The sequence below is a fragment of the Anser brachyrhynchus genome (genome assembly GCF_964034855.1).
Source record: "Anser brachyrhynchus genome assembly, chromosome: 2".
In the NCBI taxonomy this organism is placed as follows: Eukaryota; Metazoa; Chordata; class Aves; order Anseriformes; family Anatidae; genus Anser; species Anser brachyrhynchus.
The window spans coordinates 113,182,817-113,195,656 of NC_137695.1; the positions used below are offsets into that span (position 1 = coordinate 113,182,817).

Below are 12,840 nucleotides of genomic sequence, written 5' to 3' on the forward strand. Positions count from 1 at the left end.
CATCTGACATTCTTTCTTCTGACTTTGTAGGAAGCCATCTGGACACTACGCATCCAACTAACTGGACCACCAAAACAGAGTGTAAAAGTATATCCCAGTGCAAAAGTCATTTGATTCTTTCCCAATCTCTTCTACTGTTTCTCCAAGCACCTTCTGTATGGCTTTGTCTGCCATAAGCTACTGGACTAGGCAGACATTCACCCTGAGCCTGTCAGAATGATCTTATACAGTATTCTGATACCTCCAGTAGCATAAAGAGTAGTCAAATATTAATACATACCTACACATTGAAGACAATTCCAGCAATCTACTTCTTTACTACTGGATATTGTATGCAATGCTAACTAGTAGTATCCACAGGAAATTGTGATTGACATCAGCAAGAACTGGATAAACCTGGGTGGAAAATTGGAGCCCTAAATTTGACACAGTGTCCTGGGAATTATATTTCATATTGAGAATCCACCATAAGAAACACTTTAAATCTCCTAAAATCTGATCATGATGGAGGTGAAAAGCAGCTGAATTATGTATTATTAATGTATACTAACTCATCATTAGTTTAATTAGTGAACTAGATAAGATTGTCTGGTTTTGTAATCAATCCTATGAAAGTAAGCAAAAGTACTTTGTGTAAGACTAGATGGTCGTAAGACTAGGTGGTTATCATAAGCACTGTATCTTTCACCTTTGAAGTTTCTGAGAGTGAATAACTTAATTTTTGATCTTTTTTTTTTTTCCATTTAGTACTCAACCACTGGACAGCATCTAGAGAAATGCAAAACAAAAATATAAAATGTTTTTGTGCCAGGGTAAAAATCAATCACAGTGATTTTTTGCTTTATTTCAGATGAGAAGATACATGAACACAGTCCTTGAAAAACCTGCTGAGCTTTAAGGCATGTCCTAAGCAATTTCTTTTCTTGGTTTGCCCCTGCCCATGGAGAGGATGTTTATAAGCCGATACCATCACTTTGCAAAACCCTTCCCCTCATCAAAATCTATGATACTGATCTTTGTAAGTTTCTCTCAACAATGTCAGCACTGTCAGTACATCTCTATTGCAATTTTCTTGAACTTTGCGATTAATATCCATTTATGAACCTTCAAGGTCAGAAAAAGCCAGGCGAGTTATACACACATTTTTTACTTTGTTCTTTTTTGCAAATCAATGTATGAATATCTGAAGTATTTCTTGGAAGATAAACAAGCTAACTTTGTCACACAGTCCAGGATGTTTTAAAACAAATCTAGTTTTTGTTTTATTCCTACTCAGAAAAAGCTTTTGTTTTCCCTCTTTGGAAAGAAAAGAAGTATGATAAGGAAGAAACTGAGTATATATTTTTAGACAATATGGTACAAGTTTTGAATGTTGGGGTTTTGTACACGGGAGATACACAGAGTTTCTTCACAAAAGATAAAAACTTAGTAGTGACACTTCTGCAAAAACTTTAACAGGAAAGTAACAGGTGCCTGAATGCATAAGAAGACAATGTTGCTGAAGGGTGATACTAGAAAAATAACAATCTAGAAATGAGAAATACATTTTAAATTATGATTAGTTACATAATGAGAAAGATTGTCATGAAGTAAGGAAACTTGCATTACAGGGACTGACAATGCCCAGTAAAGGCTGAAATGTTTCTTTAACACTACCCACCTCAATTATTGGTTCTTGCTTTTCATAATGTGTCTTGCAATGTGGTAATTTCTGAAAGTCATCCATGCCAAGGCCAAGTGATTACAGTAAGGTCTCAGTTTTCATTAAAAAGAAAGATTTAATTTACAGTTACAGAGGAAGCCTTGATGTGCACACCACGCATTTTCTAAGTTTAATATTAAATACATGCAAGAATCAGGTTTTTATTATGATTATTATTGTATTATTTACATATTTCAAGATTTAAAGACTCATTGCATCTCTAGAGAGAGGACTCTTTGATGGTTTCTGAACACTCATGTAGACAACTGCCATTTTCCACTGAAAACAAAAATATAGCTACCCAAGCCTCTTAGAAGATCCTGATTTTGTCAATCTTTGCAGTTTTCTGGCATATACAGCATCTACTGGCAGGACTAAACTGCCTCTCACATCTTACTGCAGTGCTTGTCTAGGAAAAAAACAATCCTTTTTTTTTTCCACAATGACCTTGTTGTGAACACAAGCAAAAATATATCTGTATTTAGTATTGTGTGAATTTGACATCTTATAACTCCTGTCCTTTATGTCATGTGCAGCAACCACTGTGCAGTGGGCAGGGTCGTGGACCTGGAAGCAGGATACTTGGTAAGTACCGATGGAGTGATCCTGGGCAAATTTATTTATCTCTCTGCATGTTTTGTTTCTTTCTCAAAGCTGTGGGCTTGTCGGGGCAGGACGTGTCGCTGAGTGTGGCGTTGTTCCTTGCTTCCTGCAAAGGATCTCTGATCTTCCTCAAATATTTAAGTCAAGCTAGTAATGTGTATAATAAATATTAACAGGAACATATTCTCTTCTTCTCATCCATTTATGGCCCCCTTTACAATTTAATTATCAACGCCAAATGTTTAAAGTCATTAGAGACTTTTATTACTAATTTATGTCTGTAAATCAAAACTGGGCAATTTTAGAGTCTATTATCTCTAAATGAAAGTAAGTACTCAGCATAGTCTACCTTAAAAATGACAGTATCTCAATGGCTTTTTCCAGTGCAGAGCTGCCCTACTCTAACTGCAAACACTAAAAATACACCAAAACCAAACCAACCAAACAAACAAACATAGAAAAACGATTATTACGTAATTTATTCTTACTTATCCATACAAGAAAGCTGCCAGATTACATAGAGAGGGAAGAAACATGGAGATCTGTTAATGTGACTTTGACTTTGCCCTAGAGAGTGCCTGGTATGACGCTGGGGCTGTGTGCTCCACCCTGGTTCCTGTGTGTCCTTGCAGCGTGTGCACATGGTCTGGTGGCATGGATGGAGGCTTGAGTCCACATGGCATCTGCTCCTCATGCTCCTGCTGCACCCGCTTCCAATGCCATAATAAGAGCACTTACAGATATCATGGGGAACGACATGAGAGATCATAACAAACGGGCTTTTCCAACTTGTGGAGCTCAGCACATTATGTGCCTGAGCATCTCCTGGAACAGCAAAATGCTCTGCAGGGTCTCACAGACCACTGTCTATAAAAAGGATATATTCTCTTGCCCTTTGCATGGTGGCATCTTGACAACTGCTCTGGCAGCTACCCTTGAGACGCTGATGCTGACCAGCTATGGCAGCCATAAGGGCAAAATAATAAAGACCTGACTGACTTGTACACTCTTAACACAAATGAGACCTCCATGAATTAAACAGAAGTTTTGTTTGCAGAAGAACAGGGAAAGGGATTCTTTGCTCTCCAAGTCAAACAATGAAAACAAATTTGAAGAGAAGGAAATTGTATCATTCTAATATTACTTACTGAAGATGTAGGCTAGCTCAGGAACAAATAAAAGCTTCCCCAAAACAGTTGTTTTATATTTATAGTATACTTTTCATTCTAGAGAATGAGAGCACAATAACCTAATAAAGAAACCCTGCAAACAGTAATATCTTTTTTCCCAAAACTAAAGGAAGCCATCAGATGTACCCACCGATTAATAATTACAGCAACAGAGAATGATTTAGGACTAGAGGCTTTTTTTCCTTTTTTTTTTTTTTTGGGGGGGGTGGGGGAGGGTGGCACTGTAGGGTGAATTTAGGGTCAGGGAAAATGTAATTTCCCCAACTGGAACTTGGCCAGGGCACATCTCTTACCCTTTGCTTGTGCTGCACCAAGTAAAAAGGAAAAAACAAAGATGAAACTGATTAAATTCTTTGCAATAACTGGTATTCTAATACAATAAATCACTTCATAACAGACAGAACTGTGGTTTGTTTGCACCACATCACTTCTTATTTTCCACCTACAATCTGAGTACCTTAACACATCTCCTTTCTCTTACAAAGGGTTTGGCCATGATTGGAATCCTAGTGAAATCCAGAAAAAAATCTCAGTGACCTAGTGGGCTTTGGATAGCAGAGTGATTCCATCTGATACCAATATTTCATAGATATTGAAAACATAGATCATTTATTTTGATGACTTTGCAGAGATTCCATTGTAAGGACCTAGCAGATAATAAACAATAATTCCTTTATGTTAGTTACAAAAGATGTTTCACAGTTGAACATACATCAAAGTCCGTTGCTGAGGGCATTATATATAATATGCTAAATCTTTAACAGATGGGCTATAGAAGAAGCTGAATAAGTCCTTGATTAGTGTTGTGCCTCTATTGCTCTACAAAACTTCCAGATGCCATCATGTTGTTAATAATCTGGGGATCTCTCTTCACCATATTGGACCCACTTGTCAGCTCTCCCCAATTAGCAAGGATAGCTCCAAGGTAGGAGCACAATTCCTAGGGCAGTGGTTTTCAACATTTTTCAATTTGTGGACCCTTAAGGATTTGTCACTAGAGACATGGATCTCTGCACAGCAAATGAGAATCTACTGGCAGTGGGCACACTGCTTTTGCTTACCTTTTGTGGTCCCCATGGTCATAGTGTTGGGACCCACAGGAGTCTGCAAGCACACCAGATGGAAAAAGACTGTCTTAGGATAACGTGTTTCTCATAAAGAGGTTTATGTTTTTCTTGAGTCTTGGTTGCTGAAACTTGTGATTTTCTGCCACATATAAGCAGTCACCAGTCCTAAAAAATCAAATCCTGTGAATAAAGCAAAGCAAGCGCTCTCAAAATGTTTGGGAATAACATATTCAAGTAATAAGTTGTGCTTTTTTTCTTTTCGCTTGACCACAGGAAATGTATAGCTTCATTTAATATTTTGAAAACATCTTCAGAGCATTCATGAATTCAAAGTGGAATAAATACAAGTACCTCAGCAGAACTGCCATTTAAATCAAATTAACTTTACTAATTAGGGGAAAAAAAGAAGGCATCTCAGTATCAGGCATAATTTGTGCTTATAGAACTTCACACTTCAGGTGATATACTCTGCCTGAGAGATAGCTAAGAGAGCAATGTACCCATCAAAATGGGAAATCAACCATGGCTACTAAATTTTTCAATTCGCAAAGATTAAGAAAAAAATCTGATTTGCCTAGAGGAATTTTAAGTCTTTAGAAGAAACCAAAGTCATTATATTCAAATGAGTGAGTATATAGTTAGCCATTGATATCAAAATGATTTCTTGTTGGGTAGCTGGAAATAATGGATGGAAATGTGCTTGTCATCACACAGTACCTGAGCACGCACTTTTATTTCACATTTGGCTAGACTCTCAGGTTTCTTGTTTTTTGACAGTTGAGACCACACAGTGGCTTATCCGATGACAGGAGCAAACTTCCAAGCATCAGATCATGTGGGAAGAGCCACACTGCTCAGACACAACCAGAGGCCCCTGCCACCTGGCCGTGTCTCAAGTACATCCACATCTGCAGGGGGCTTTCCAGCCCTCCTCTCGCTCAGGGGCATCATGTGCAAAGTGCAATCAGTTGGCATCTCACGGCAACCTCCCAAGGCATTGCATTGTGTCACAGAAGCAGAGAGAGGCTGTTGGTGCTGCGTGTATACAAGAGATATAGGAGTAGGCATAGGAAAGCATGTGTGAGACTTGCTTTCAGTACTTGGGACTTTATGGGTTTTATGGCTGTGTGATAGCATAATGATGCTGTAAATCATGCATAAAGGGCCTCTAGGGAATTTACCTTATGTACAGGATTTTGCAGGCAGGGTAAAGACATTTCCACCACTCTCTGGCATATGCAACAAGAGAAAACAGAAGAGGAAGCATAGCTGGTAAGCCATTGCCTGTGGCTGTCATTGTTCAAACGAGTTCTCAAGACGAAAATTTGCCAAGGAACTCCAGTAGCCTGAGAATATGGTGCAAAGACAGCTTAAAGTCATCATTAGCTTCCCTTCTCATTCTGCCCTTGGTTGCTGTACTGAGTCCAGGAAAGGAGAATTAAGGAATCTCTTCCTCCATAAATGTGAGCTGATAATGATTTGTCCATGAGGTTAAACAGCACAGAAAATAGTGGTCAATATTGGATGGTCGTACCTTAAAAGTGCAAAGGCCATTTGTACATTCTGGTCCGCCATGGAGGGAGTTACAGCACCATCAATAATTGATTCATAAACTGGGCCTACTTATTCCCAAATGCTACAATAATACGTAGTGAGGCTGAACTCTGGATACTCAAAATCCTTTCTTTAGCTTGCAGTTGTTTCGCTCTGAAATGCAGCTGATTTTTATTTTTAATTCTGATGTTCTGCCCCTATATTACCCAAAATCAAATTGTGACCTTTGATATTAATACATCATGCTGATAAAATTTAAGTTTTTTTTTTAACAGACGTGACACTTGAGCTTGGCACAGAATTTTAGCTAACGATGCCTTTTTGGGGGAGAGCAAAAGAGCTGAGAGTTGGTTACTTACCCAGCCATCCATCATTTTGATAGTGAGACCTGGCCTAAGTGTTTCTTCTTCAAGACATTAATTTTCCACCTCCTCTTCCTTGCTTGGAGCAGGACTGATCCTGCTCTTGTGGAAGTCGATGGCAAAAATCCCACTAATTTCAGTGGATTAGTTCCAGTATCTCAATTTACATGTGATTAACAGTAATTTTGTCTACTCAGTGCCTAAAAAATTCATAATCAAATTTACAATAAGCTGTGCACTGATTTTGTAGGGATCCCAGCTTATTTTATAGGCTTCTAATTTCAACATTTATCACTTTTGGTTCTAGCCCAATACGCAATCATCTGACCACGGAATGTGTTCTTAAAAGCTTCCCACAAAGTTGCTGGATTTGTAGCTGATGGAATGTTAATTTGCAGAATTTCTTTAATACTGAAGTGCAGGCAGAATTGTTCTGCTCAACAGACAGACATTCACCCTCCGAGCATTTACCATATTGAAAGCCTTTTTGTACTTTATCTGCATTAGCTGAGGTGAACGCAGAGCAATTCACAGCGATGGGATGAGTTCTAGGAACAGGGGGGCAGGTGTGGAGCCCGGTTTTAAAGGACATGAAGTTGTCCTTGCAAAAAACATGCATGCTTAAAATGTGAGGAGATCTCTGTGGGTTAATCTAAAACCACCCACGAGGTGTCTGTGTGGAATGGCCACGTGGCCATTTTGAGCCAGCCTAGGCCAAGCGGTCCATCGGCCATGTTACAGTTGTCACCTACCCCACTGGCAGATGGGGGATGCTCTCCTTGGGAGATTCCTGTTTGTAGCTGAAGTAGACCCTGAAAATGTTCAACCAGAAGCCATATAGACCAGGCCTGATCTTGCAAGGTGCCCGGCACACATGGGTGCTGCTGTGAGCCACTTCCTGACTGATCCTGCCAATAGTGGACGATTAACAGCACTTCAAAGGATAAAATCACAAGGGGGTGATTTATAAAATATGTGACTGACTCCGTTACTCATTAAAATGGGCGACTAATTGCAGTGGTTCTACTCCAGTCAGGTAGTGCCTGAGCAGGTGTTGCATGTGCTTCCCCAGAGAGCTCAGGCATTGCACCTGTAAGAGGACTGCCGTCCCAGTGTTGCATCCCTCTGGATTTATTCACTGGGAAAGATCACTAACAAGTGTTCAGCATCCTTTAGGGTATGGCTCTTCAGAGTGGTTTGTCTTTTCAGAAAGCCGACTTCCATCATGCTATGACAGACTGCTTTCTTTTATTGCTCCATACATGATTTAGGCATAAGTTTCCACAAGTGAAAGGCCACCGTGTAAGGATCAGTGCTCAACTATTTTATTAAAGCCCTATCATGTTAACACATCAAGGGGATTCATTTGTAACCTGGACCTCCACCTCAAGTTAGGAATTTTGGCTTTTCCAAGCCTGCCCTCTTCCTTCTTCCCAAGCACTATTCTCTGCCAGCAGCCCTCTGAGCTACTGTTCCCAAGATGCACCATGGAAACAGCGAGAAACTTTCCAAATGGCATTTTTTTGCATATGCTTGCCTGGCTAAATACATTATTTGATACTTATTCTTTAATTTATGGTCGTGAAAAAAATATACCAAGCCCTGCACAGCCGAGCTCATTGCTGTGACTCTTTCTGATCGCTTTATCAAATGGAACCCTTTCTTTAAGCTGTTAGCTAAATGTCGCGTGAAGTTCTGAGAACAAATTGTGCTGCTTTGGGACATTAACTTCACATTAATTTGGCTAATCACTTCTACTTGATAGAAGTTTGTTTGAAAAACAGGATACTTGGGCTGCAGTGAAACCTGTGCAAAGTCACTTAATAACAGCCATCATCTCTGGTAGTGGGCAGTGAAATCTCAGGATGGGCAAATGTGGAGTTAAGTGTGAAAACACCCAGGGAGCATGTTTTTCTGGGTGGTTGTGTGTAACAGAATGGAGATAGGGATCAGAAGGAATTAGGAAAAAAAAAAAAAAAAACAGATTCAACAGAAAGAAATTAAAGCTTCAGTTAGGCTTAACCCTCACTTGCCTGTTTAATTCTGCCCATAGACAAAAACATGTGGTATTGCCAAATTTTATCATCAGCTCCACAACACTTGTCTGCTTTCTTGCAGCCCCAGCCCCTGAAGTCAGAAGACTCATGTGAGGCTGCTCCCTTATTCTCTGCCTTCCTCCTCTCCAGCAAATCCTAATACTTGCAGGAAATACCTTAGAAGTTCTGACTCCTGGTGGCTCCAGAACCAGAAGGCATAAAGTATGTTCTATTTTTTATATCCTGTGATTTTAATGCCAATTGATGACTAATAAGTACCTGATGCATGATTTCTGAGCACCAAGGATTATCAGTGTTGAATGTGGCTTTCCTCTTCACCCAAGAGGGCAGCTGAGCAGGGGCACCAGCAGCTGGGAAGATTTATGTATGCAACCAGGCACCTTCCGTGCATCTTACCTGGAAGGATATAATGACAGTAAAGCCTATCAGTGGAAGAGGACTATGAGCATGAAGAAGGAGAAATCTGCCTGCAGAAGGGAACGGATCTCCAGGAAGCGTGAGAATGGCAGGCAACACCACCTTGCTCTGCTCCCCTGGCAAAGTATGGGCAGCATGAACAGGAAAGGAAACGCCAGCAAGGTTTCTGCTGAGCTGAAGGCATCCGCCCTGCTCCTGTTCTTAGCTCTGAAGCTTGCTAAACCATATTTCCTAATAGGAAAGATATTATGTGGCATGGTGGATGTACCCCAGGGTACAACAATGAAGGGCTCTGGACAAACCCAATTAAGTAAATGATCTGCTCAGGAGCACCACCAACTGGGACAGCCTGTAAAAGAAAAGAGACAGCCACAGGGAAAAAGAAAATCAAGGGACTATGAGTGACTCTGTCCTCCTGGCAGAAGGCAGCCAAGACAGTCCAGCAGGCTGGAGGCAAAAGAATCCTCTTCCCTGCCCTTCCTCTGGACATGAAAAGCAGCCAAGGCACCCAGTGCTCTTCTCCGTGGTGGCAGGCAGGAGGTAAGCCAGGGAGGAGCTGTGTCCTTCCCGCATTGGATGTTAGATGAAACTGTAGAGACTGAACTCCAAGGCAAGTGAGCCAAGTTCAAAGCATTTTTAGAAGTGTGAGGCAATAGAGAAATTCAGCTTCAGCTTGTTTTGTTCTTACCGATGGCACTTTCAAGGCCTGCGATGAAGATCCTCAACCACTGTGCCAGGGGTTTGGCACTTTTTGTCCCCAGAAACCTCCTTTGCCCACCCTTACATGTTTTGCCCCAAAAAGCCTCTACTTGTGGTTGCTTTGGATTTGTCCTGACTCAGCAGTCCTCCCCACAGAGAAAAAGGCAGATGTCTGGTACCCAGTTTGGAGTGAGCCAGGCCAGGCCACTGCATGAAGCAGGAGCTGGCATCCAGAGCACAGCCAAGACTAGTCAGCATCTATGGAGTGCCATCGAGCATCTACGGAGTGTCATCCAGCATCTTTTAGAAGTGCCAGGGCTAGGCTCAGGCATGTGATTAGCATATGCTAATGGCTCATTATAATATGCAAATGACACACTAGGTCAGAACTGCATGCCCATTCAAACTAATGAACTGTGCACTTTTTTTTTTAAGTGGCACTAGTAATTGGGTGCATCATTTTTCTGTCGCTGCTAGGCAGAGAATAAGGAAGCCATCTGTAATGACAGGCCGATGTGTGTAGCAATCCCGTTGAGAAGTAAAGGAAAGGACTGCTAATTTCCAAGTGTCCAGCAGGGAACCAGTATACATGCCTCCAGTCACCACCATCACAATTCTTAGTATCTGAGCATGTAATTATATGGTCATATTTTTAGAAGGGATCAGCATTTAAGATAACTGTTGAAAACTCCTAGCCAGAGCAGCATGCAGAGATCTGCCTGAGCACCTACTGCCTGAAATGCAGAACACCTGGGTTTTGAAAATGCAGCTGCATGTGACCTTGCCACAATGAAGAAAATATTAATACCTCATTTGTGGGGTCTACTCTTCCTTTTTAAAGACAAATTCTCCTGTAGAGTTATGTCACTCTCTCTTGAAGCAGACTGGCACCCAGCTCAGTATCATCCACTAAAAATGGATAGACTATGAAGACTTACTAAAACTGATTTATTTCAGCCCTCACAATCGGATTATTTATTTATTCTCTCTGGTAATTAAAGTCCTTGCTTGGAACCTGTATCAAGAATTAATTAATAATCAAAGAATGATTCAAATACCAATTCATATAGTTAAAAAAAAAAAAAAACTCAGATACATATTGCAAAGGGATATGATTATTCTTTTATTCCAATTTTAGATATGAAGACAAAGGACGGAAACAATCTGTGCTAAATGTCACATTGTAGACAGTCATCAGAGCTCGGAACAGAATCGAAATCGCCTGAGTCTCTGTCTCTCCAGCAGATTTTACCCACAATAGCACTAGAAGTATGGTAGAGCAACGTGCTTGGACTCCAAAGCGGACTGTACAAGGCAGATCTTTACACAACTCAGGTTCAGTGCAGTATCAATGTAGGATACCCCAGACTCAAGCCTAAGCAGGTAACTCACCACAACATTGCACCACACCACATTGACTTGCTTATTCAGGCTTTTGATAGCTTACAAATCTCTGCAGCAGGTTATGTTTTCTGGTATAGGCATACCTCAACCTTATTAAAGAATCCAATCCCATAGTATTGTCACTTTGGAGATTAGCTCTTTGATGCAGTGATTTTCAGATTCTTCTAGTTTGTAATCTCTCTTGTGCAAATTACCTATTTACATAAAGTCACTTGTGTCCAATCTTTGTTCTTTTCCATCTTTCCTGTGCTGGGATGGCGTTGTGGGGACACAGCCACGCTATAATGCCTTCTCTAATATAACCAATTCAGAAAACTCATTAAAAATGTCTATTAATCCTAATTCATCCACTCACATTGCTATTCTGACAGTGAAGGTATTTCCCTTCCGGCAATTTTATGAAGTGCGAGTAAGATAGCAGCTCTGAGCTTCAGTGCGCATAAGGAGCCCTAGAACTTAAGAAGTGCTCACCGTCATCACTAACTTCAGTAGCTTGATTGCTTAGAGTCCCCTCATGGGTGGATAGGTCAATAATGAGGCATGATGACAAGACAAAAATATATATATATTTTTTTTTTTTTTTGACAAAACTGACTCAATGTTTAAAGCCAGGAGTAGCATTCAAGCATTCCCAGACAACTCCATCAGAGGATGTCCAGCAGACAGCAGTGAGTAGAAAGGGCAACAACTTAACTGCTGTGATTTACTAAATGAAAACAGAGGCGTGTAACTGTGAGGAAACCCAGCAAATCTGATAGCAGTCTGCAGATGGAAGTGTTAAACTCTTTGCATATGGCTCTTGCTTTTGATGTCAATAGATATATCAAAGAGATCAGGATATGGCCAGAGACTCTCTGTTCAATATCTCTGGACACAGAGTTCTGGTATTAGCGTTATAAAAAATGTCTCATGTTCCCAAAACCCAAATACATAATTTTTGAATGATATTATGTGTTTGCAGCTGGCAGTGAAGTGTGATATAGTGTTAATGTCTTTCTGCAAATGTTAGATGAATAGCTATCAAAACTCTATTGTCTGTATTGGCATTCATATAGCATAGTCTAAAAACACTTCAATCTCTCTCACTAAACTAGAGGTTTTACTATTTTTCACATCATTTGAATTTTTATTACATCTAAATAATAAAATCCATTATTAGGATCAATCTAAATCCACAGTATTTGCAATTTTAGGATTTTCTCCACAGTTTTGGCTCCACTTTCTAGAATCTAAGCCTTCACTATACAGAAGTGAACTTTCTCCTGCCCTTCTGGTTGCAAAGGTATCTTGGCAACATTTAAATGCTGTACCTCTCCAATATATGGCTTAGTGCTGAGCACAGAAGGATTGAATTCAAACTTGTAAGCCACATTCCATTTATAAAATGGGGTCTAATAAAAAACGCTTGTTTGGCTGCAGATAAGGTAGTCATGCTAGCAATTATGTTTCAAACTCTTTAGAACATTTGTAGGGCTTATTTAAGAGAAAATGAATAGAAAATGAATGTGATAGATGCATTATTTTCCAGTTGCAATGAATTTGAATAATATGTGATAATGTATATAAAAATAATTGCCGCTCTTAATCACAGGTTTTGCTTCAGCAATGTCTGCTTAAATGACCCTAAGTCGTAGAGTGCTTTTTAGTGTCTCTTCCCATTTCTTAAAAATTGAATTGCTCTTGCTAAATGAGTGGTGGCTGTCTCTATTCCCTCCCCACAGACCACAGAGGATGAGAAAGGAAATATTATCTTGTTTCTATTTCAGAGCCATCAGCTAGCTTTAG

General features: G+C 40.1%; 1 long non-coding RNA gene across 1 annotated transcript; it reads left to right on the plus strand.

Moving 5' to 3' along the window:
• Positions 1–516: 516 nt before the first annotated feature.
• Positions 517–4,736, plus strand: LOC308188817. The gene is made up of 3 exons (XR_013945794.1): positions 517–1,018; positions 2,239–2,287; positions 3,981–4,736. It is a non-coding gene; the product is annotated as an uncharacterized lncRNA (long non-coding RNA).
• The last annotated feature ends 8,104 nt before the right edge of the window (positions 4,737–12,840 follow it).